This window comes from Sminthopsis crassicaudata, chromosome 4, assembly GCF_048593235.1.
Source record: "Sminthopsis crassicaudata isolate SCR6 chromosome 4, ASM4859323v1, whole genome shotgun sequence".
NCBI classification, from domain to species: Eukaryota; Metazoa; Chordata; class Mammalia; order Dasyuromorphia; family Dasyuridae; genus Sminthopsis; species Sminthopsis crassicaudata.
The window spans coordinates 101,793,774-101,818,262 of record NC_133620.1 but is presented as its reverse complement, the minus strand read 5'-3'; the positions used below and the strand labels follow the sequence as shown (position 1 = coordinate 101,818,262).

Genomic DNA, 24,489 nt, shown 5'->3' with positions numbered 1-24,489 from the left:
CACACAAAATACAGAAAAAAACCTTTGTTTTTATTTCTTTATTAAGAGAAGAATTATAAATAATCTTTCAGAGATGGTGCTTTCCTTATTTGCATTTGTTATACTTAAGTGGCTAAAGAAATTTAATATATGTGAGTAGAGGTCAAAGATATAGTGGAAAATCACTACTTTATAGTAAATGTCTTGGCCAATGTAGTTCATATATTGAAATTTACTACAAAAGTTGAATGAATATCATATAGTTCAACAACAATGCTATATGATGATCAATTCTCATGGACGTGGCCATCTTCAAAATGAGATGAACCAAATCAGTCCCATTAGAGCAGTAATGAACTGAACCAGCTACATCCAGCGAAAGAACTCTGGGAGATGACTACGAGTCACTACACAGAATTCCCGATCCCTCTATTTCTGTCCGCCTGCATTTTGGGTATCCTTCACAGGCTAATTGTACACTGTTTCAAATTCCGATTGTTCTTGGACAGCAAAACAACTCTTTGGACATGGAGACATATATCGTGTTTAACTTATACTTTAATTTCACATATGTAACATGTATTGGTCAACCTGACATCTGGGGGAGGGAGTGGGGAGAAGGAGGGGAAAGTTGGAACAAAAGGTTCGGCAATTGTCAATGCTGCAAAATCACCCCTGCATATATGTGTTCAATAAAAAGTATTATTAAAAAAAAGGAGTAACTGTTTCATTTTCGTGTTTGTTGTCATATTCTCAATGCCCACAACATTATCTGAAACATAGTAATGAGTCACAAATGATTGTGCATTTCATTCACCCATCAAGAAAGCATTTATTAAGAATCTACTGGCACAGTGTTTAACCCCTGTGTTAAGTGCTTGGGATAGAAGCCCCCAAATCATACAATTTCTGCCTTTAAATCAACAAGCATTTATTAAGCCCCTACCATGTGGCAGGCACTATGCAAAGCACTAGGGATACAAACAGAAGCAAAAAGATAGTCCCTCTCCTCAAAAAGCTTACCCAATTCTGAGGGGGGAAAGAGAACACAAACTTGGAACTGAAAAAGGAAAGGAAAGACAGGGTAGTCATAGGCAGAGAATTCAAAATGCAGCTTGGGAAGAATGGTTGATCTGAGATCCTTTCTCTAAATGGACTCAGAGAATGGCCCAATTCCATCTCCATAAGAGAACTAAGGACTAATGTTCACAGAGAAGCAAAGAAAAGACACATAGAAGATTAAAGCACCATACTAGGGAAGGAGGAGAGTACAAACAACTGAGGGCTTCAGAAAGGACCTCTTGAAGAAGATGATACTGGAAAGGAGCTAGAGCAGAAGGGAGGAGTAAGAACTTTTCTGGCATGGGCAATAACAAAGGTACAGATGAATTAGACCCAGTGGGCCTCAAACTTTCAAATAGGGGGCCAGTTCACTGTCCCTCACACTGTTGGAGGGCAGGACTATAGTACAAACAAAAACTCACACTCTGTCTCCGCCCCCTCAGTCCATTGAACACAATCTGGAGGACCTCATAAACATCCTCAGTGGGTTTGAGAACCCCTGAATTAGAGAGTCAGAGCAAAATCATTGGGGCAGTGTTAGGGTTCTGACAAAGTGGTAACAGGGTTATTAGCATGGTACTTAGCTGTTCTCTAGTTTAGAGTTCACACTTTCCCCCCTTTACAAGTTCACACCTCCCCCCCCCTTTAAGAGTTCACACCTTTCAAAGAGCCTATAAAAGGACAAGCCCACTGGAAGCTCCAGGAGATTCAGAGCAGGATTCAGTGGGGAGATTCACTGGACCAGGAAACCCACAATCCCACCCTCTTGGAGTCTGATCTATTCCGACTTGTACTTTGGGGCTGGCTGGACACACTGGGAGGACATTGAGAGGCTGAAGCTGGCTAGAGGCTGGAGGACAAATCTTTGGATTCGGACACACTCCAAGCGAGCTCTTGGGAACCAAGGACAGAGAAAGGCCTCTAGTAAAGCTCACAGGGCCCAGGAAAAGATTCAGGACTTTGAAAGACAAAATCAAAGATCTGGACTTTCACTCCTGCTTGCAGGAAAGTGGGCAGACTCTTGTTTGCCATTAGCCTGAAGACCCGGTGAGCCTTAGAAGCTAGTTGCTGAAGCAAGTAGAGATCATTTCATCACACTGCATTCATGGAAAACAGACTCCAATTGGATAGTGGTTTGGCACCCCAAAACATTGCTTCTGTGCCTCTGCAGGCCTCGGTGCTAAAAGAACTACAGCCACGGACAGTATCCCACATCACAGAAGTGGAGGAGTTTCACATCAAAGCAGAAATGTTGGAGCCTTTGAGAGACAGGGATGACCAAAAGATTCAAAAGGAGGAGTATCGTCGGAAGAAAGGCAATGCTTGTCAGCAAGAAGCCACCAATGCATGGGGAAAAGGAGCTGGATTGGATGAATACCATCACTTCCATCTTTCAAGCTGCCTGGAGTGTTTGGGACTAGAAAGCAGCACCACTGAAGCTGTCAGATTGGCATCTGCAGAAGACCTTGCAGATCTTCCTCATGGTTTCAGCAGCAGCCAAGAAGGCAGTGTTAAGCCAACTTGCCAACCTGGACGAAGGAGAAGAGTCAATATTCCCGAGAAGCCACCGAACATTTTACTCTTTGTGGGCTCTGACTCTCAGAAAGGACAGCAGAGATTCCAGCAGCTCCATTCCCTTCTGAAGGATTGTATTGACACTGATTGTTATGTCATCTCCCAGCTGAAGGAGAAAAATGTGCTCAGCCATCCATGGCTGCATCACTGTTTATTGTTGATCATTGCCACAGAAGAGCCTATTTCTGAAGCAGTTTCCCAAAAGTTCATCTTGTACCTGTCCCAAGGTGGGAAGGTTTTGGGGCTATCTTCCTCCTTCACGTTTGGTGGCCTACAGCTGAAAGCAAAGAGGAACTGAAGAAGAGCATCCAGACATTGGTTTTTTCCAAGGCTGATGACAGTGAAATGAAACTGAATGTAGTGACAAGTGGGATCCTATTTGAAGAAGGCCCTGGACAGCTGCCTACCCATCCTGGACAGCTAGAGGGTTACTTAGAAAACGTGCATCGAGACAGGATGATTGTTCACCTGCCTTGTGGAACAAACGGAGGAGAAGCAATTCTCTGTCAGGTGCACTTGGAAATGTCTCCCAGCACTTTGATAGAAGCTCCAGCTGCCTTTAATTTGCTGAAATCAAGCCATTTCACCCGATTGGAAGTCCTGAAGGAGATCCTGAGGGTCCTTGGCCTAAGGTGTGAATTAAAGAAAATTCCTCCCCTGACTCCTCTCTATTTGCTCACAGCTGATGAGGAAGTCCGAACTTCTTTTATGCAGTGGCTGGCAAGAAATGTGGGACCCGAAGGAGTAATGCAATTCAGCAAGCTGACCCTTCAGTTTGTTTCATCCCATCCACCAGAATTGGAAGTGACCCCATCTCATATGCCAGTTATCACTGCCACAGAGGATTTTGCCCCAGAACATTTTCACCTGGAGCTCTATCAAAAACATTTGCACACAAAGCAACTGGGAAAGATCATTCTGTTTGCTGAAGTGACTTCATCCACAATGGATCTTCTGGACGGCTTGATGGTTGAGGTGCCACCACACCTGGGTTTAGTAGCGATTGCAGCCCAGCAAACTCAAGGAAAAGGTCGTGATGGCAATGTCTGGCTTAGTCCTGTGGGATGTTCTCTTTCCACCTTACACCTCCACATCCCCCTAGATTCTCATCTGGGTCAGAGAATCCCATTTGTTCAACACTTGATGTCTTTGGCAGTGGTGGAGGCAGTTCGATCCATTCCTGACTATCAGGACATCAATTTAAGAGTCAAGTGGCCCAATGATATCTACTACAGTGATCAAATGAAGCTTGGGGGAGTGTTGGTCAACTCAACGCTTATGGGATCAACTTGTCATATTCTTATTGGCTGTGGAGTTAATGTGAATAACAGTCACCCTACTCTTTGCCTCAATGATCTCATCATAGAATATAATAAGAAACACAACCAAAACCTCAGTCTGTTACGTGTGGATTATCTGGTGGCAAGAACAATAACTGTGCTGGAGAGCCTACTGGATGCCTTTCAGGACAAAGGACCTAATGCCATTCTTCCTCTCTATTACAAATACTGGATACACAGCGGTCAGCAAGTCCGTCTGGGAAACGACGAGGGCCCACTGGGATGGATTGTTGGGATTGACGATTCTGGCTTCCTTCAAGTCCATCGAGAAGGAGGGGATGTTATGACTGTGCATCCAGACGGCAACTCTTTGGACATGCTGAAAAACCTCATCATCCCCAAGAATTAATTCAACTGTCCTGAGCAAGAGAGCAGAGTGGGCCATATCGAAGTGAGTTTCATTTCAGGCAAAAGTGCATAGCCACTTGCAAATACATTCCTGCTTTATTTCTTAGCTCTTTCCTACCATTCATCAGAAAGTTCTGTTTGGGATTGGGGAGGCTTGAGGTTTTTTTCCCTTAATGATTTTTCTCATGCCTTTTAGTTACTTTTTGTTTACTAGGGATTTCTCTCTTTTTCAGAAGAGTCGCCTGCCTTTCCCTTCTTAGACGGAACTTGGTGTATGTTGATACCTGGAGCTCTTTTATGCCAACAAGACAGGGAAATTTAGGTGTTTCACAATAGTCAACCCCTCATTATAGCTCCCTTTGAAAAGGGAAAAAATATCAGCCCCCCTTCTTGAGTCATTGCTCAGTTATGTGGGATGGTAATATCCTTTTGACTCAACCAAGGAGATATTTTGAAAACAAACAAACAAACAAACAAACAAATAAATAAATAAAAGCCACACAAAATACAGAAAAAAACCTTTGTTTTTATTTCTTTATTAAGAGAAGAATTATAAATAATCTTTCAGAGATGGTGCTTTCCTTATTTGCATTTGTTATACTTAAGTGGCTAAAGAAATTTAATATATGTGAGTAGAGGTCAAAGATATAGTGGAAAATCACTACTTTATAGTAAATGTCTTGGCCAATGTAGTTCATATATTGAAATTTACTACAAAAGTTGAATGAATATCATATAGTTCAACAACAATGCTATATGATGATCAATTCTCATGGACGTGGCCATCTTCAAAATGAGATGAACCAAATCAGTCCCATTAGAGCAGTAATGAACTGAACCAGCTACATCCAGCGAAAGAACTCTGGGAGATGACTACGAGTCACTACACAGAATTCCCGATCCCTCTATTTCTGTCCGCCTGCATTTTGGGTATCCTTCACAGGCTAATTGTACACTGTTTCAAATTCCGATTGTTCTTGGACAGCAAAACAACTCTTTGGACATGGAGACATATATCGTGTTTAACTTATACTTGAATTTCACATATGTAACATGTATTGGTCAACCTGACATCTGGGGGAGGGAGTGGGGAGAAGGAGGGGAAAGTTGGAACAAAAGGTTCGGCAATTGTCAATGCTGCAAAATCACCCCTGCATATATGTGTTCAATAAAAAGTATTATTAAAAAAAAGGAGTAACTGTTTCATTTTCGTGTTTGTTGTCATATTCTCAATGCCCACAACATTATCTGAAACATAGTAATGAGTCACAAATGATTGTGCATTTCATTCACCCATCAAGAAAGCATTTATTAAGAATCTACTGGCACAGTGTTTAACCCCTGTGTTAAGTGCTTGGGATAGAAGCCCCCAAATCATACAATTTCTGCCTTTAAATCAACAAGCATTTATTAAGCCCCTACCATGTGGCAGGCACTATGCAAAGCACTAGGGATACAAACAGAAGCAAAAAGATAGTCCCTCTCCTCAAAAAGCTTACCCAATTCTGAGGGGGGAAAGAGAACACAAACTTGGAACTGAAAAAGGAAAGGAAAGACAGGGTAGTCATAGGCAGAGAATTCAAAATGCAGCTTGGGAAGAATGGTTGATCTGAGATCCTTTCTCTAAATGGACTCAGAGAATGGCCCAATTCCATCTCCATAAGAGAACTAAGGACTAATGTTCACAGAGAAGCAAAGAAAAGACACATAGAAGATTAAAGCACCATACTAGGGAAGGAGGAGAGTACAAACAACTGAGGGCTTCAGAAAGGACCTCTTGAAGAAGATGATACTGGAAAGGAGCTAGAGCAGAAGGGAGGAGTAAGAACTTTTCTGGCATGGGCAATAACAAAGGTACAGATGAATTAGACCCAGTGGGCCTCAAACTTTCAAATAGGGGGCCAGTTCACTGTCCCTCACACTGTTGGAGGGCAGGACTATAGTACAAACAAAAACTCACACTCTGTCTCCGCCCCCTCAGTCCATTGAACACAATCTGGAGGACCTCATAAACATCCTCAGTGGGTTTGAGAACCCCTGAATTAGAGAGTCAGAGCAAAATCATTGGGGCAGTGTTAGGGTTCTGACAAAGTGGTAACAGGGTTATTAGCATGGTACTTAGCTGTTCTCTAGTTTAGAGTTCACACTTTCCCCCCTTTACAAGTTCACACCTCCCCCCCCCTTTAAGAGTTCACACCTTTCAAAGAGCCTATAAAAGGACAAGCCCACTGGAAGCTCCAGGAGATTCAGAGCAGGATTCAGTGGGGAGATTCACTGGACCAGGAAACCCACAATCCCACCCTCTTGGAGTCTGATCCATTCCGACTTGTACTTTGGGGCTGGCTGGACACACTGGGAGGACATTGAGAGGCTGAAGCTGGCTAGAGGCTGGAGGACAAATCTTTGGATTCGGACACACTCCAAGCGAGCTCTTGGGAACCAAGGACAGAGAAAGGCCTCTAGTAAAGCTCACAGGGCCCAGGAAAAGATTCAGGACTTTGAAAGACAAAATCAAAGATCTGGACTTTCACTCCTGCTTGCAGGAAAGTGGGCAGACTCTTGTTTGCCATTAGCCTGAAGACCCGGTGAGCCTTAGAAGCTAGTTGCTGAAGCAAGTAGAGATCATTTCATCACACTGCATTCATGGAAAACAGACTCCAATTGGATAGTGGTTTGGCACCCCAAAACATTGCTTCTGTGCCTCTGCAGGCCTCGGTGCTAAAAGAACTACAGCCACGGACAGTATCCCACATCACAGAAGTGGAGGAGTTTCACATCAAAGCAGAAATGTTGGAGCCTTTGAGAGACAGGGATGACCAAAAGATTCAAAAAGGAGGAGTATCGTCGGAAGAAAGGCAATGCTTGTCAGCAAGAAGCCACCAATGCATGGGGAAAAGGAGCTGGATTGGATGAATACCATCACTTCCATCTTTCAAGCTGCCTGGAGTGGTTTGGGACTAGAAAGCAGCACCACTGAAGCTGTCAGATTGGCATCTGCAGAAGACCTTGCAGATCTTCCTCATGGTTTCAGCAGCAGCCAAGAAGGCAGTGTTAAGCCAACTTGCCAACCTGGACGAAGGAGAAGAGTCAATATTCCCGAGAAGCCACCGAACATTTTACTCTTTGGTGGGCTCTGACTCTCAGAAAGGACAGCAGAGATTCCAGCAGCTCCATTCCCTTCTGAAGGATTGTATTGACACTGATTGTTATGTCATCTCCCAGCTGAAGGAGAAAAATGTGCTCAGCCATCCATGGCTGCATCACTGTTTATTGTTGATCATTGCCACAGAAGAGCCTATTTCTGAAGCAGTTTCCCAAAAGTTCATCTTGTACCTGTCCCAAGGTGGGAAGGTTTTTGGGGCTATCTTCCTCCTTCACGTTTGGTGGCCTACAGCTGAAAAGCAAAGAGGAACTGAAGAAGAGCATCCAGACATTGGTTTTTTTCCAAGGCTGATGACAGTGAAATGAAACTGAATGTAGTGACAAGTGGGATCCTATTTGAAGAAGGCCCTGGACAGCTGCCTACCCATCCTGGACAGCTAGAGGGTTACTTAGAAAACGTGCATCGAGACAGGATGATTGTTCACCTGCCTTGTGGAACAAACGGAGGAGAAGCAATTCTCTGTCAGGTGCACTTGGAAATGTCTCCCAGCACTTTGATAGAAGCTCCAGCTGCCTTTAATTTGCTGAAATCAAGCCATTTCACCCGATTGGAAGTCCTGAAGGAGATCCTGAGGGTCCTTGGCCTAAGGTGTGAATTAAAGAAAATTCCTCCCCTGACTCCTCTCTATTTGCTCACAGCTGATGAGGAAGTCCGAACTTCTTTTATGCAGTGGCTGGCAAGAAATGTGGGACCCGAAGGAGTAATGCAATTCAGCAAGCTGACCCTTCAGTTTGTTTCATCCCATCCACCAGAATTGGAAGTGACCCCATCTCATATGCCAGTTATCACTGCCACAGAGGATTTTGCCCCCAGAACATTTTCACCTGGAGCTCTATCAAAAACATTTGCACACAAAGCAACTGGGGAAAGATCATTCTGTTTGCTGAAGTGACTTCATCCACAATGGATCTTCTGGACGGCTTGATGGTTGAGGTGCCACCACACCTGGGTTTAGTAGCGATTGCAGCCCAGCAAACTCAAGGAAAAGGTCGTGATGGCAATGTCTGGCTTAGTCCTGTGGGATGTTCTCTTTCCACCTTACACCTCCACATCCCCCTAGATTCTCATCTGGGTCAGAGAATCCCATTTGTTCAACACTTGATGTCTTTGGCAGTGGTGGAGGCAGTTCGATCCATTCCTGACTATCAGGACATCAATTTAAGAGTCAAGTGGCCCAATGATATCTACTACAGTGATCAAATGAAGCTTGGGGGAGTGTTGGTCAACTCAACGCTTATGGGATCAACTTGTCATATTCTTATTGGCTGTGGAGTTAATGTGAATAACAGTCACCCTACTCTTTGCCTCAATGATCTCATCATAGAATATAATAAGAAACACAACCAAAACCTCAGTCTGTTACGTGTGGATTATCTGGTGGCAAGAACAATAACTGTGCTGGAGAGCCTACTGGATGCCTTTCAGGGACAAAGGACCTAATGCCATTCTTCCTCTCTATTACAAATACTGGATACACAGCGGTCAGCAAGTCCGTCTGGGAAACGACGAGGGCCCACTGGTATGGATTGTTGGGATTGACGATTCTGGCTTCCTTCAAGTCCATCGAGAAGGAGGGGATGTTATGACTGTGCATCCAGACGGCAACTCTTTGGACATGCTGAAAAAACCTCATCATCCCCAAGAATTAATTCAACTGTCCTGAGCAAGAGAGCAGAGTGGGCCATATCGAAGTGAGTTTCATTTCAGGCAAAAGTGCATAGCCACTTGCAAATACATTCCTGCTTTATTTCTTAGCTCTTTTCCTACCATTCATCAGAAAGTTCTGTTTGGGATTGGGGAGGCTTGAGGTTTTTTTCCCTTAATGATTTTTCTCATGCCTTTTAGTTACTTTTTGTTTACTAGGGATTTCTCTCTTTTTTCAGAAGAGTCGCCTGCCTTTCCCTTCTTAGACGGAACTTGGTGTATGTTGATACCTGGAGCTCTTTTATGCCAACAAGACAGGGAAATTTAGGTGTTTCACAATAGTCAACCCCTCATTATAGCTCCCTTTGAAAAGGGAAAAAATATCAGCCCCCCTTCTTGAGTCATTGCTCAGTTATGTGGGATGGTAATATCCTTTTGACTCAACCAAGGAGATATTTTGAAAACAAACAAACAAACAAACAAACAAACAAATAAATAAATAAAAGCCACACAAAATACAGAAAAAAACCTTTGTTTTTATTTCTTTATTAAGAGAAGAATTATAAATAATCTTTCAGAGATGGTGCTTTCCTTATTTGCATTTGTTATACTTAAGTGGCTAAAGAAATTTAATATATGTGAGTAGAGGTCAAAGATATAGTGGAAAATCACTACTTTATAGTAAATGTCTTGGCCAATGTAGTTCATATATTGAAATTTACTACAAAAGTTGAATGAATATCATATAGTTCAACAACAATGCTATATGATGATCAATTCTCATGGACGTGGCCATCTTCAAAATGAGATGAACCAAATCAGTCCCATTAGAGCAGTAATGAACTGAACCAGCTACATCCAGCGAAAGAACTCTGGGGAGATGACTACGAGTCACTACACAGAATTCCCGATCCCTCTATTTCTGTCCGCCTGCATTTTGGGTATCCTTCACAGGCTAATTGTACACTGTTTCAAATTCCGATTCTTCTTGGACAGCAAAACAACTCTTTGGACATGGAGACATATATCGTGTTTAACTTATACTTGAATTTCACATATGTAACATGTATTGGTCAACCTGACATCTGGGGGAGGGAGTGGGGAGAAGGAGGGGAAAGTTGGAACAAAAGGTTCGGCAATTGTCAATGCTGCAAAATCACCCCTGCATATATGTGTTCAATAAAAAGTATTATTAAAAAAAAGGAGTAACTGTTTCATTTTCGTGTTTGTTGTCATATTCTCAATGCCCACAACATTATCTGAAACATAGTAATGAGTCACAAATGATTGTGCATTTCATTCACCCATCAAGAAAGCATTTATTAAGAATCTACTGGCACAGTGTTTCAACCCCTGTGTTAAGTGCTTGGGATAGAAGCCCCCAAATCATACAATTTCTGCCTTTAAAATCAACAAGCATTTATTAAGCCCCTACCATGTGGCAGGCACTATGCAAAGCACTAGGGATACAAACAGAAGCAAAAAGATAGTCCCTCTCCTCAAAAAAGCTTACCCCAATTCTGAGGGGGGAAAGAGAACACAAACTTGGAACTGAAAAAGGAAAGGAAAGACAGGGTAGTCATAGGCAGAGAATTCAAAATGCAGCTTGGGAAGAATGGTTGATCTGAGATCCTTTCTCTAAATGGACTCAGAGAATGGCCCAATTCCATCTCCATAAGAGAACTAAGGACTAATGTTCACAGAGAAGCAAAGAAAAGACACATAGAAGATTAAAGCACCATACTAGGGAAGGAGGAGAGTACAAACAACTGAGGGCTTCAGAAAGGACCTCTTGAAGAAGATGATACTGGAAAGGAGCTAGAGCAGAAGGGAGGAGTAAGAACTTTTCTGGCATGGGCAATAACAAAGGTACAGATGAATTAGACCCCAGTGGGCCTCAAACTTTCAAATAGGGGGCCAGTTCACTGTCCCTCACACTGTTGGAGGGCAGGACTATAGTACAAACAAAAAACTCACACTCTGTCTCCGCCCCCTCAGTCCATTGAACACAATCTGGAGGACCTCATAAACATCCTCAGTGGGTTTGAGAACCCCTGAATTAGAGAGTCAGAGCAAAATCATTGGGGCAGTGTTAGGGTTCTGACAAAGTGGTAACAGGGTTATTAGCATGGTACTTAGCTGTTCTCTAGTTTAGAGTTCACACTTTCCCCCCTTTACAAGTTCACACCTCCCCCCCCCCTTTAAGAGTTCACACCTTTCAAAGAGCCTATAAAAGGACAAGCCCACTGGAAGCTCCAGGAGATTCAGAGCAGGATTCAGTGGGGAGATTCACTGGACCAGGAAACCCACAATCCCACCCTCTTGGAGTCTGATCTATTCCGACTTGTACTTTGGGGCTGGCTGGACACACTGGGAGGACATTGAGAGGCTGAAGCTGGCTAGAGGCTGGAGGACAAATCTTTGGATTCGGACACACTCCAAGCGAGCTCTTGGGAACCAAGGACAGAGAAAGGCCTCTAGTAAAAGCTCACAGGGCCCAGGAAAAGATTCAGGACTTTGAAAGACAAAATCAAAGATCTGGACTTTCACTCCTGCTTGCAGGAAAGTGGGCAGACTCTTGTTTGCCATTAGCCTGAAGACCCGGTGAGCCTTAGAAGCTAGTTGCTGAAGCAAGTAGAGATCATTTCATCACACTGCATTCATGGAAAACAGACTCCAATTGGATAGTGGTTTGGCACCCCCAAAACATTGCTTCTGTGCCTCTGCAGGCCTCGGTGCTAAAAGAACTACAGCCACGGACAGTATCCCACATCACAGAAGTGGAGGAGTTTCACATCAAAGCAGAAATGTTGGAGCCTTTGAGAGACAGGGATGACCAAAAGATTCAAAAGGAGGAGTATCGTCGGAAGAAAGGCAATGCTTGTCAGCAAGAAGCCACCAATGCATGGGGAAAAGGAGCTGGATTGGATGAATACCATCACTTCCATCTTTCAAGCTGCCTGGAGTGTTTGGGACTAGAAAGCAGCACCACTGAAGCTGTCAGATTGGCATCTGCAGAAGACCTTGCAGATCTTCCTCATGGTTTCAGCAGCAGCCAAGAAGGCAGTGTTAAGCCAACTTGCCAACCTGGACGAAGGAGAAGAGTCAATATTCCCGAGAAGCCACCGAACATTTTACTCTTTGTGGGCTCTGACTCTCAGAAAGGACAGCAGAGATTCCAGCAGCTCCATTCCCTTCTGAAGGATTGTATTGACACTGATTGTTATGTCATCTCCCAGCTGAAGGAGAAAAATGTGCTCAGCCATCCATGGCTGCATCACTGTTTATTGTTGATCATTGCCACAGAAGAGCCTATTTCTGAAGCAGTTTCCCAAAAGTTCATCTTGTACCTGTCCCAAGGTGGGAAGGTTTTGGGGGCTATCTTCCTCCTTCACGTTTGGTGGCCTACAGCTGAAAAGCAAAGAGGAACTGAAGAAGAGCATCCAGACATTGGTTTTTTCCAAGGCTGATGACAGTGAAATGAAACTGAATGTAGTGACAAGTGGGATCCTATTTGAAGAAGGCCCTGGACAGCTGCCTACCCATCCTGGACAGCTAGAGGGTTACTTAGAAAACGTGCATCGAGACAGGATGATTGTTCACCTGCCTTGTGGAACAAACGGAGGAGAAGCAATTCTCTGTCAGGTGCACTTGGAAATGTCTCCCAGCACTTTGATAGAAGCTCCAGCTGCCTTTAATTTGCTGAAATCAAGCCATTTCACCCCGATTGGAAGTCCTGAAGGAGATCCTGAGGGTCCTTGGCCTAAGGTGTGAATTAAAGAAAATTCCTCCCCTGACTCCTCTCTATTTGCTCACAGCTGATGAGGAAGTCCGAACTTCTTTTATGCAGTGGCTGGCAAGAAATGTGGGACCCGAAGGAGTAATGCAATTCAGCAAGCTGACCCTTCAGTTTGTTTCATCCCATCCACCAGAATTGGAAGTGACCCCATCTCATATGCCAGTTATCACTGCCACAGAGGATTTTGCCCCAGAAACATTTTCACCTGGAGCTCTATCAAAAACATTTGCACACAAAGCAACTGGGAAAGATCATTCTGTTTGCTGAAGTGACTTCATCCACAATGGATCTTCTGGACGGCTTGATGGTTGAGGTGCCACCACACCTGGGTTTAGTAGCGATTGCAGCCCAGCAAACTCAAGGAAAAGGTCGTGATGGCAATGTCTGGCTTAGTCCTGTGGGATGTTCTCTTTCCACCCTTACACCTCCACATCCCCCTAGATTCTCATCTGGGTCAGAGAATCCCATTTGTTCAACACTTGATGTCTTTGGCAGTGGTGGAGGCAGTTCGATCCATTCCTGACTATCAGGACATCAATTTAAGAGTCAAGTGGCCCAATGATATCTACTACAGTGATCAAATGAAGCTTGGGGGGAGTGTTGGTCAACTCAACGCTTATGGGATCAACTTGTCATATTCTTATTGGCTGTGGAGTTAATGTGAATAACAGTCACCCTACTCTTTGCCTCAATGATCTCATCATAGAATATAATAAGAAACACAACCAAAACCTCAGTCTGTTACGTGTGGATTATCTGGTGGCAAGAACAATAACTGTGCTGGAGAGCCTACTGGATGCCTTTCAGGACAAAGGACCTAATGCCATTCTTCCTCTCTATTACAAATACTGGATACACAGCGGTCAGCAAGTCCGTCTGGGAAACGACGAGGGCCCACTGGTATGGATTGTTGGGATTGACGATTCTGGCTTCCTTCAAGTCCATCGAGAAGGAGGGGATGTTATGACTGTGCATCCAGACGGCAACTCTTTGGACATGCTGAAAAACCTCATCATCCCCAAGAATTAATTCAACTGTCCTGAGCAAGAGAGCAGAGTGGGCCATATCGAAGTGAGTTTTCATTTCAGGCAAAAGTGCATAGCCACTTGCAAATACATTCCTGCTTTATTTCTTAGCTCTTTCCTACCATTCATCAGAAAGTTCTGTTTGGGGATTGGGGAGGCTTGAGGTTTTTTTTTCCCTTAATGATTTTTCTCATGCCTTTTAGTTACTTTTTGTTTACTAGGGATTTCTCTCTTTTTCAGAAGAGTCGCCTGCCTTTCCCCTTCTTAGACGGAACTTGGTGTATGTTGATACCTGGAGCTCTTTTATGCCAACAAGACAGGGAAATTTAGGTGTTTCACAATAGTCAACCCCTCATTATAGCTCCCTTTGAAAAGGGAAAAAATATCAGCCCCCCTTCTTGAGTCATTGCTCAGTTATGTGGGATGGTAATATCCTTTTGACTCAACCAAGGAGATATTTTGAAAACAAACAAAACAAACAAACAAACAAACAAATAAATAAAAAAAAAAAGCCACACAAAATACAGAAAAAAACCTTTGTTTTTATTTCTTTATTAAGAGAAGAATTATAAATAATCTTTCAGAGATGGTGCTTTCCTTATTTGCATTTGTTATACTTAAGTGGCTAAAGAAATTTAATATATGTGAGTAGAGGTCAAAGATATAGTGGGAAAATCACTACTTTATAGTAAATGTCTTGGCCAATGTAGTTCATATATTGAAATTTACTACAAAAGTTGAATGAATATCATATAGTTCAACAACAATGCTATATGATGATCAATTCTCATGGACGTGGCCATCTTCAAAATGAGATGAACCAAATCAGTCCCATTAGAGCAGTAATGAACTGAACCAGCTACATCCAGCGAAAGAACTCTGGGAGATGACTACGAGTCACTACACAGAATTCCCGATCCCTCTATTTCTGTCCGCCTGCATTTTGGGTATCCTTCACAGGCTAATTGTACACTGTTTCAAATTCCGATTCTTCTTGGACAGCAAAACAACTCTTTGGACATGGAGACATATATCGTGTTTAACTTATACTTGAATTTCACATATGTAACATGTATTGGTCAACCTGACATCTGGGGGAGGGAGTGGGGAGAAGGAGGGGAAAGTTGGAACAAAAGGTTCGGCAATTGTCAATGCTGCAAAATCACCCCTGCATATATGTGTTCAATAAAAAGTATTATTAAAAAAAAGGAGTAACTGTTTCATTTTCGTGTTTGTTGTCATATTCTCAATGCCCACAACATTATCTGAAACATAGTAATGAGTCACAAATGATTGTGCATTTCATTCACCCATCAAGAAAGCATTTATTAAGAATCTACTGGCACAGTGTTTAACCCCTGTGTTAAGTGCTTGGGATAGAAGCCCCCAAATCATACAATTTCTGCCTTTAAATCAACAAGCATTTATTAAGCCCCTACCATGTGGCAGGCACTATGCAAAGCACTAGGGATACAAACAGAAGCAAAAAGATAGTCCCTCTCCTCAAAAAGCTTACCCAATTCTGAGGGGGGAAAGAGAACACAAACTTGGAACTGAAAAAGGAAAGGAAAGACAGGGTAGTCATAGGCAGAGAATTCAAAATGCAGCTTGGGAAGAATGGTTGATCTGAGATCCTTTCTCTAAATGGACTCAGAGAATGGCCCAATTCCATCTCCATAAGAGAACTAAGGACTAATGTTCACAGAGAAGCAAAGAAAAGACACATAGAAGATTAAAGCACCATACTAGGGAAGGAGGAGAGTACAAACAACTGAGGGCTTCAGAAAGGACCTCTTGAAGAAGATGATACTGGAAAGGAGCTAGAGCAGAAGGGAGGAGTAAGAACTTTTCTGGCATGGGCAATAACAAAGGTACAGATGAATTAGACCCAGTGGGCCTCAAACTTTCAAATACGGGGCCAGTTCACTGTCCCTCACACTGTTGGAGGGCAGGACTATAGTACAAACAAAAACTCACACTCTGTCTCCGCCCCCTCAGTCCATTGAACACAATCTGGAGGACCTCATAAACATCCTCAGTGGGTTTGAGAACCCCTGAATTAGAGAGTCAGAGCAAAATCATTGGGGCAGTGTTAGGGTTCTGACAAAGTGGTAACAGGGTTATTAGCATGGTACTTAGCTGTTCTCTAGTTTAGAGTTCACACTTTCCCCCCTTTACAAGTTCACACCTCCCCCCCCCCTTTAAGAGTTCACACCTTTCAAAGAGCCTATAAAAGGACAAGCCCACTGGAAGCTCCAGGAGATTCAGAGCAGGATTCAGTGGGGAGATTCACTGGACCAGGAAACCCACAATCCCACCCTCTTGGAGTCTGATCTATTCCGACTTGTACTTTGGGGCTGGCTGGACACACTGGGAGGACATTGAGAGGCTGAAGCTGGCTAGAGGCTGGAGGACAAATCTTTGGATTCGGACACACTCCAAGCGAGCTCTTGGGAACCAAGGACAGAGAAAGGCCTCTAGTAAAGCTCACAGGGCCCAGGAAAAGATTCAGGACTTTGAAAGACAAAATCAAAGATCTGGACTTTCACTCCTGCTTGCAGGAAAGTGGGCAGACTCTTGTTTGCCATTAGCCTGAAGACCCGGTGAGCCTTAGAAGCTAGTTGCTGAAGCAAGTAGAGATCATTTCATCACACTGCATTCATGGAAAACAGACTCCAATTGGATAGTGGTTTGGCACCCCAAAACATTGCTTCTGTGCCTCTGCAGGCCTCGGTGCTAAAAGAACTACAGCCACGGACAGTATCCCACATCACAGAAGTGGAGGAGTTTCACATCAAAGCAGAAATGTTGGAGCCTTTGAGAGACAGGGATGACCAAAAGATTCAAAAGGAGGAGTATCGTCGGAAGAAAGGCAATGCTTGTCAGCAAGAAGCCACCAATGCATGGGGAAAAGGAGCTGGATTGGATGAATACCATCACTTCCATCTTTCAAGCTGCCTGGAGTGTTTGGGACTAGAAAGCAGCACCACTGAAGCTGTCAGATTGGCATCTGCAGAAGACCTTGCAGATCTTCCTCATGGTTTCAGCAGCAGCCAAGAAGGCAGTGTTAAGCCAACTTGCCAACCTGGACGAAGGAGAAGAGTCAATATTCCCGAGAAGCCACCGAACATTTTACTCTTTGTGGGCTCTGACTCTCAGAAAGGACAGCAGAGATTCCAGCAGCTCCATTCCCTTCTGAAGGATTGTATTGACACTGATTGTTATGTCATCTCCCAGCTGAAGGAGAAAAATGTGCTCAGCCATCCATGGCTGCATCACTGTTTATTGTTGATCATTGCCACAGAAGAGCCTATTTCTGAAGCAGTTTCCCAAAAGTTCATCTTGTACCTGTCCCAAGGTGGGAAGGTTTTGGGGCTATCTTCCTCCTTCACGTTTGGTGGCCTACAGCTGAAAAGCAAAGAGGAACTGAAGAAGAGCATCCAGACATTGGTTTTTTCCAAGGCTGATGACAGTGAAATGAAACTGAATGTAGTGACAAGTGGGATCCTATTTGAAGAAGGCCCTGGACAGCTGCCTACCCATCCTGGACAGCTAGAGGGTTACTTAGAAAACGTGCATCGAGACAGGATGATTGTTCACCTGCCTTGTGGAACAAACGGAGGAGAAGCAATTCTCTGTCAGGTGCACTTGGAAATGTCTCCCAGCACTTTGATAGAAGCTCCAGCTGCCTTTAATTTGCTGAAATCAAGCCATTTCACCCGATTGGAAGTCCTGAAGGAGATCCTGAGGGTCCTTGGCCTAAGGTGTGAATTAAAGAAAATTCCTCCCCTGACTCCTCTCTATTTGCTCACAGCTGATGAGGAAGTCCGAACTTCTTTTATGCAGTGGCTGGCAAGAAATGTGGGACCCGAAGGAGTAATGCAATTCAGCAAGCTGACCCTTCAGTTTGTTTCATCCCATCCACCAGAATTGGAAGTGACCCCATCTCATATGCCAGTTATCACTGCCACAGAGGATTTTGCCCCAGAACATTTTCACCTGGAGCTCTATCAAAAACATTTGCACACAAAGCAACTGGGAAAGATCATTCTGTTTGCTGAAGTGACTTCATCCACAATGGATCTTCTGGACGGCTTGATGGTTGAGGTGCCACCACACCTGGGTTTAGTAGCGATTGCAGCCCAGCAAACTCAAGGAAAAGGTCGTGATGGCAATGTCTGGCTTAGTCCTGTGGGATGTTCTCTTTCCACCTTACACCTCCACATCCCCCTAGATTCTCATCTGGGTCAGAGAATCCCATTTGTTCAACACTTGATGTCTTTGGCAGTGGTGGAGGCAGTTCGATCCATTCCTGACTATCAGGACATCAATTTAAGAGTCAAGTGGCCCAATGATATCTACTACAGTGATCAAATGAAGCTTGGGGGAGTGTTGGTCAACTCAACGCTTATGGGATCAACTTGTCATATTCTTATTGGCTGTGGAGTTAATGTGAATAACAGTCACCCTACTCTTTGCCTCAATGATCTCATCATAGAATATAATAAGAAACACAACCAAAACCTCAGTCTGTTACGTGTGGATTATCTGGTGGCAAGAACAATAACTGTGCTGGAGAGCCTACTGGATGCCTTTCAGGACAAAGGACCTAATGCCATTCTTCCTCTCTATTACAAATACTGGATACACAGCGGTCAGCAAGTCCGTCTGGGAAACGACGAGGGCCCACTGGTATGGATTGTTGGGATTGACGATTCTGGCTTCCTTCAAGTCCATCGAGAAGGAGGGGATGTTATGACTGTGCATCCAGACGGCAACTCTTTGGACATGCTGAAAAACCTCATCATCCCCAAGAATTAATTCAACTGTCCTGAGCAAGAGAGCAGAGTGGGCCATATCGAAGTGAGTTTCATTTCAGGCAAAAGTGCATAGCCACTTGCAAATACATTCCTGCTTTATTTCTTAGCTCTTTCCTAACATTCATCAGAAAGTTCTGTTTGGGATTGGGGAGGCTTGAGGTTTTTTTCCCTTAATGATTTTTCTCATGCCTTTTAGTTACTTTTTGTTTACTAGGGATTTCTCTCTTTTTCAGAAGAGTCGCCTGCCTTTCCCTTCTTAGACGGAACTTGGTGTATGTTGATACCTGGAGCTCTTTTATGCCAACAAGACAGGGAAATTTAGGTGTTTCACAATAGTCAACCCCTCATTATAGCTCCCTTTGAAAAGGGAAAAAATATCAGCCCCCCTTCTTGAGTCATTGCTCAGTTATGTGGGATGGTAATATCCTTTTGACTCAACCAAGGAGATATTTTGAAAACAAACAAACAAACAAACAAATAAATAAATAAAAGCCACACAAAATACAGAAAAAAACCTTTGTTTTTATTTCTTTATTAAGAGAAGAATTATAAATAATCTTTCAGAGATGGTGCTTTCCTTATTTGCATTTGTTATACTTAAGTGGCTAAAGAAATTTAATATATGTGAGTAGAGGTCAAAGATATAGTGGAAAATCACTACTTTATAGTAAATGTCTTGGCCAATGTAGTTCATATATTGAAATTTACTACAAAAGTTGAATGAATATCATATAGTTCAACAACAATGCTATATGATGATCAATTCTCATGGACGTGGCCATCTTCAAAATGAGATGAACCAAATCAGTCCCATTAGAGCAGTAATGAACTGAACCAGCTACATCCAGCGAAAGAACTCTGGGAGATGATTACGAGTCACTACACAGAATTCCCGATCCCTCTATTTCTGTCCGCCTGCATTTTGGGTATCCTTCACAGGCTAATTGTACACTGTTTCAAATTCCGATTCTTCTTGGACAGCAAAACAACTCTTTGGACATGGAGACATATATCGTGTTTAACTTATACTTGAATTTCACATATGTAACATGTATTGGTCAACCTGACATCTGGGGGAGGGAGTGGGGAGAAGGAGGGGAAAGTTGGAACAAAAGGTTCGGCAATTGTCAATGCTGCAAAATCACCCCTGCATATATGTGTTCAATAAAAAGTATTATTAAAAAAAAGGAGTAACTGTTTCATTTTCGTGTTTGTTGTCATATTCTCAATGCCCACAACATTATCTGAAACATAGTAATGAGTCACAAATGATTGTGCATTTCATTCACCCATCAAGAAAGCATTTATTAAGAATCTACTGGCACAGTGTTTAACCCCTGTGTTAAGTGCTTGGGATAGAAGCCCCCAAATCATACAATTTCTGCCTTTAAATCAACAAGCATTTATTAAGCCCCTACCATGTGGCAGGCACTATGCAAAGCACTAGGGATACAAACAGAAGCAAAAAGATAGTCCCTCTCCTCAAAAAGCTTACCCAATTCTGAGGGGGGAAAGAGAACACAAACTTGGAACTGAAAAAGGAAAGGAAAGACAGGGTAGTCATAGGCAGAGAATTCAAAATGCAGCTTGGGAAGAATGGTTGATCTGAGATCCTTTCTCTAAATGGACTCAGAGAATGGCCCAATTCCATCTCCATAAGAGAACTAAGGACTAATGTTCACAGAGAAGCAAAGAAAAGACACATAGAAGATTAAAGCACCATACTAGGGAAGGAGGAGAGTACAAACAACTGAGGGCTTCAGAAAGGACCTCTTGAAGAAGATGATACTGGAAAGGAGCTAGAGCAGAAGGGAGGAGTAAGAACTTTTCTGGCATGGGCAATAACAAAGGTACAGATGAATTAGACCCAGTGGGCCTCAAACTTTCAAATAGGGGGCCAGTTCACTGTCCCTCACACTGTTGGAGGGCAGGACTATAGTACAAACAAAAACTCACACTCTGTCTCCGCCCCCTCAGTCCATTGAACACAATCTGGAGGACCTCATAAACATCCTCAGTGGGTTTGAGAACCCCTGAATTAGAGAGTCAGAGCAAAATCATTGGGGCAGTGTTAGGGTTCTGACAAAGTGGTAACAGGGTTATTAGCATGGTACTTAGCTGTTCTCTAGTTTAGAGTTCACACTTTCCCCCCTTTACAAGTTCACACCTCCCCCCCCCCTTTAAGAGTTCACACCTTTCAAAGAGCCTATAAAAGGACAAGCCCACTGGAAGCTCCAGGAGATTCAGAGCAGGATTCAGTGGGGAGATTCACTGGACCAGGAAACCCACAATCCCACCCTCTTGGAGTCTGATCTATTCCGACTTGTACTTTGGGGCTGGCTGGACACACTGGGAGGACATTGAGAGGCTGAAGCTGGCTAGAGGCTGGAGGACAAATCTTTGGATTCGGACACACTCCAAGCGAGCTCTTGGGAACCAAGGACAGAGAAAGGCCTCTAGTAAAGCTCACAGGGCCCAGGAAAAGATTCAGGACTTTGAAAGACAAAATCAAAGATCTGGACTTTCACTCCTGCTTGCAGGAAAGTGGGCAGACTCTTGTTTGCCATTAGCCTGAAGACCCGGTGAGCCTTAGAAGCTAGTTGCTGAAGCAAGTAGAGATCATTTCATCACACTGCATTCATGGAAAACAGACTCCAATTGGATAGTGGTTTGGCACCCCAAAACATTGCTTCTGTGCCTCTGCAGGCCTCGGTGCTAAAAGAACTACAGCCATGGACAGTATCCCACATCACAGAAGTGGAGGAGTTTCACATCAAAGCAGAAATGTTGGAGCCTTTGAGAGACAGGGATGACCAAAAGATTCAAAAGGAGGAGTATCGTCGGAAGAAAGGCAATGCTTGTCAGCAAGAAGCCACCAATGCATGGGGAAAAGGAGCTGGATTGGATGAATACCATCACTTCCATCTTTCAAGCTGCCTGGAGTGTTTGGGACTAGAAAGCAGCACCACTGAAGCTGTCAGATTGGCATCTGCAGAAGACCTTGCAGATCTTCCTCATGGTTTCAGCAGCAGCCAAGAAGGCAGTGTTAAGCCAACTTGCCAACCTGGACGAAGGAGAAGAGTCAATATTCCCGAGAAACCACCGAACATTTTACTCTTTGTGGGCTCTGACTCTCAGAAAGGACAGCAGAGATTCCAGCAGCTCCATTCCCTTCTGAAGGATTGTATTGACACTGATTGTTATGTCATCTCCCAGCTGAAGGAGAAAAATGTGCTCAGCCATCCATGGCTGCATCACTGTTTATTGTTGATCATTGCCACAGAAGAGCCTATTTCTGAAGCAGTTTCCCAAAAGTTCATCTTGTACCTGTCCCAAGGTGGGAAGGTTTTGGGGCTATCTTCCTCCTTCACGTTTGGTGGCCTACAGCTGAAAAGCAAAGAGGAACTGAAGAAGAGCATCCAGACATTGGTTTTTTCCAAGGCTGATGACAGTGAAATGAAACTGAATGTAGTGACAAGTGGGATCCTATTTGAAGAAGGCCCTGGACAGCTGCCTACCCATCCTGGACAGCTAGAGGGTTACTTAGAAAACGTGCATCGAGACAGGATGATTGTTCACCTGCCTTGTGGAACAAACGGAGGAGAAGCAATTCTCTGTCAGGTGCACTTGGAAATGTCTCCCAGCACTTTGATAGAAGCTCCAGCTGCCTTTAATTTGCTGAAATCAAGCCATTTCACCCGATTGGAAGTCCTGAAGGAGATCCTGAGGGTCCTTGGCCTAAGGTGTGAATTAAAGAAAATTCCTCCCCTGACTCCTCTCTATTTGCTCACAGCTGATGAGGAAGTCCGAACTTCTTTTATGCAGTGGCTGGCAAGAAATGTGGGACCCGAAGGAGTAATGCAATTCAGCAAGCTGACCCTTCAGTTTGTTTCATCCCATCCACCAGAATTGGAAGTGACCCCATCTCATATGCCAGTTATCACTGCCACAGAGGATTTTGCCCCAGAACATTTTCACCTGGAGCTCTATCAAAAACATTTGCACACAAAGCAACTGGGAAAGATCATTCTGTTTGCTGAAGTGACTTCATCCACAATGGATCTTCTGGACGGCTTGATGGTTGAGGTGCCACCACACCTGGGTTTAGTAGCGATTGCAGCCCAGCAAACTCAAGGAAAAGGTCGTGATGGCAATGTCTGGCTTAGTCCTGTGGGATGTTCTCTTTCCACCTTACACTTCCACATCCCCCTAGATTCTCATCTGGGTCAGAGAATCCCATTTGTTCAACACTTGATGTCTTTGGCAGTGGTGGAGGCAGTTCGATCCATTCCTGACTATCAGGACATCAATTTAAGAGTCAAGTGGCCCAATGATATCTACTACAGTGATCAAATGAAGCTTGGGGGAGTGTTGGTCAACTCAACGCTTATGGGATCAACTTGTCATATTCTTATTGGCTGTGGAGTTAATGTGAATAACAGTCACCCTACTCTTTGCCTCAATGATCTCATCATAGAATATAATAAGAAACACAACCAAAACCTCAGTCTGTTACGTGTGGATTATCTGGTGGCAAGAACAATAACTGTGCTGGAGAGCCTACTGGATGCCTTTCAGGACAAAGGACCTAATGCCATTCTTCCTCTCTATTACAAATACTGGATACACAGCGGTCAGCAAGTCCGTCTGGGAAACGATGAGGGCCCACTGGTATGGATTGTTGGGATTGACGATTCTGGCTTCCTTCAAGTCCATCGAGAAGGAGGGGATGTTATGACTGTGCATCCAGACGGCAACTCTTTGGACATGCTGAAAAACCTCTTCATCCCCAAGAATTAATTCAACTGTCCTGAGCAAGAGAGCAGAGTGGGCCATATCGAAGTGAGTTTCATTTCAGGCAAAAGTGCATAGCCACTTGCAAATACATTCCTGCTTTATTTCTTAGCTCTTTCCTAACATTCATCAGAAAGTTCTGTTTGGGATTGGGGAGGCTTGAGGTTTTTTTCCCTTAATGATTTTTCTCATGCCTTTTAGTTACTTTTTGTTTACTAGGGATTTCTCTCTTTTTCAGAAGAGTCGCCTGCCTTTCCCTTCTTAGACGGAACTTGGTGTATGTTGATACCTGGAGCTCTTTTATGCCAACAAGACAGGGAAATTTAGGTGTTTCACAATAGTCAACCCCTCATTATAGCTCCCTTTGAAAAGGGAAAAAATATCAGCCCCCCTTCTTGAGTCATTGCTCAGTTATGTGGGATGGTAATATCCTTTTGACTCAACCAAGGAGATATTTTGAAAACAAACAAACAAACAAACAAATAAATAAATAAAAGCCACACAAAATACAGAAAAAAACCTTTGTTTTTATTTCTTTATTAAGAGAAGAATTATAAATAATCTTTCAGAGATGGTGCTTTCCTTATTTGCATTTGTTATACTTAAGTGGCTAAAGAAATTTAATATATGTGAGTAGAGGTCAAAGATATAGTGGAAAATCACTACTTTATAGTAAATGTCTTGGCCAATGTAGTTCATATATTGAAATTTACTACAAAAGTTGAATGAATATCATATAGTTCAACAACAATGCTATATGATGATCAATTCTCATGGACGTGGCCATCTTCAAAATGAGATGAACCAAATCAGTCCCATTAGAGCAGTAATGAACTGAACCAGCTACATCCAGCGAAAGAACTCTGGGAGATGACTACGAGTCACTACACAGAATTCCCGATCCCTCTATTTCTGTCCGCCTGCATTTTGGGTATCCTTC

General features: G+C 43.4%; 1 pseudogene; it reads left to right on the top strand.

Moving 5' to 3' along the window:
- Positions 1-13,193: 13,193 nt before the first annotated feature.
- LOC141540618 (biotin--protein ligase pseudogene) lies at positions 13,194-18,756 on the top strand (annotated as a pseudogene).
- The last annotated feature ends 5,733 nt before the right edge of the window (positions 18,757-24,489 follow it).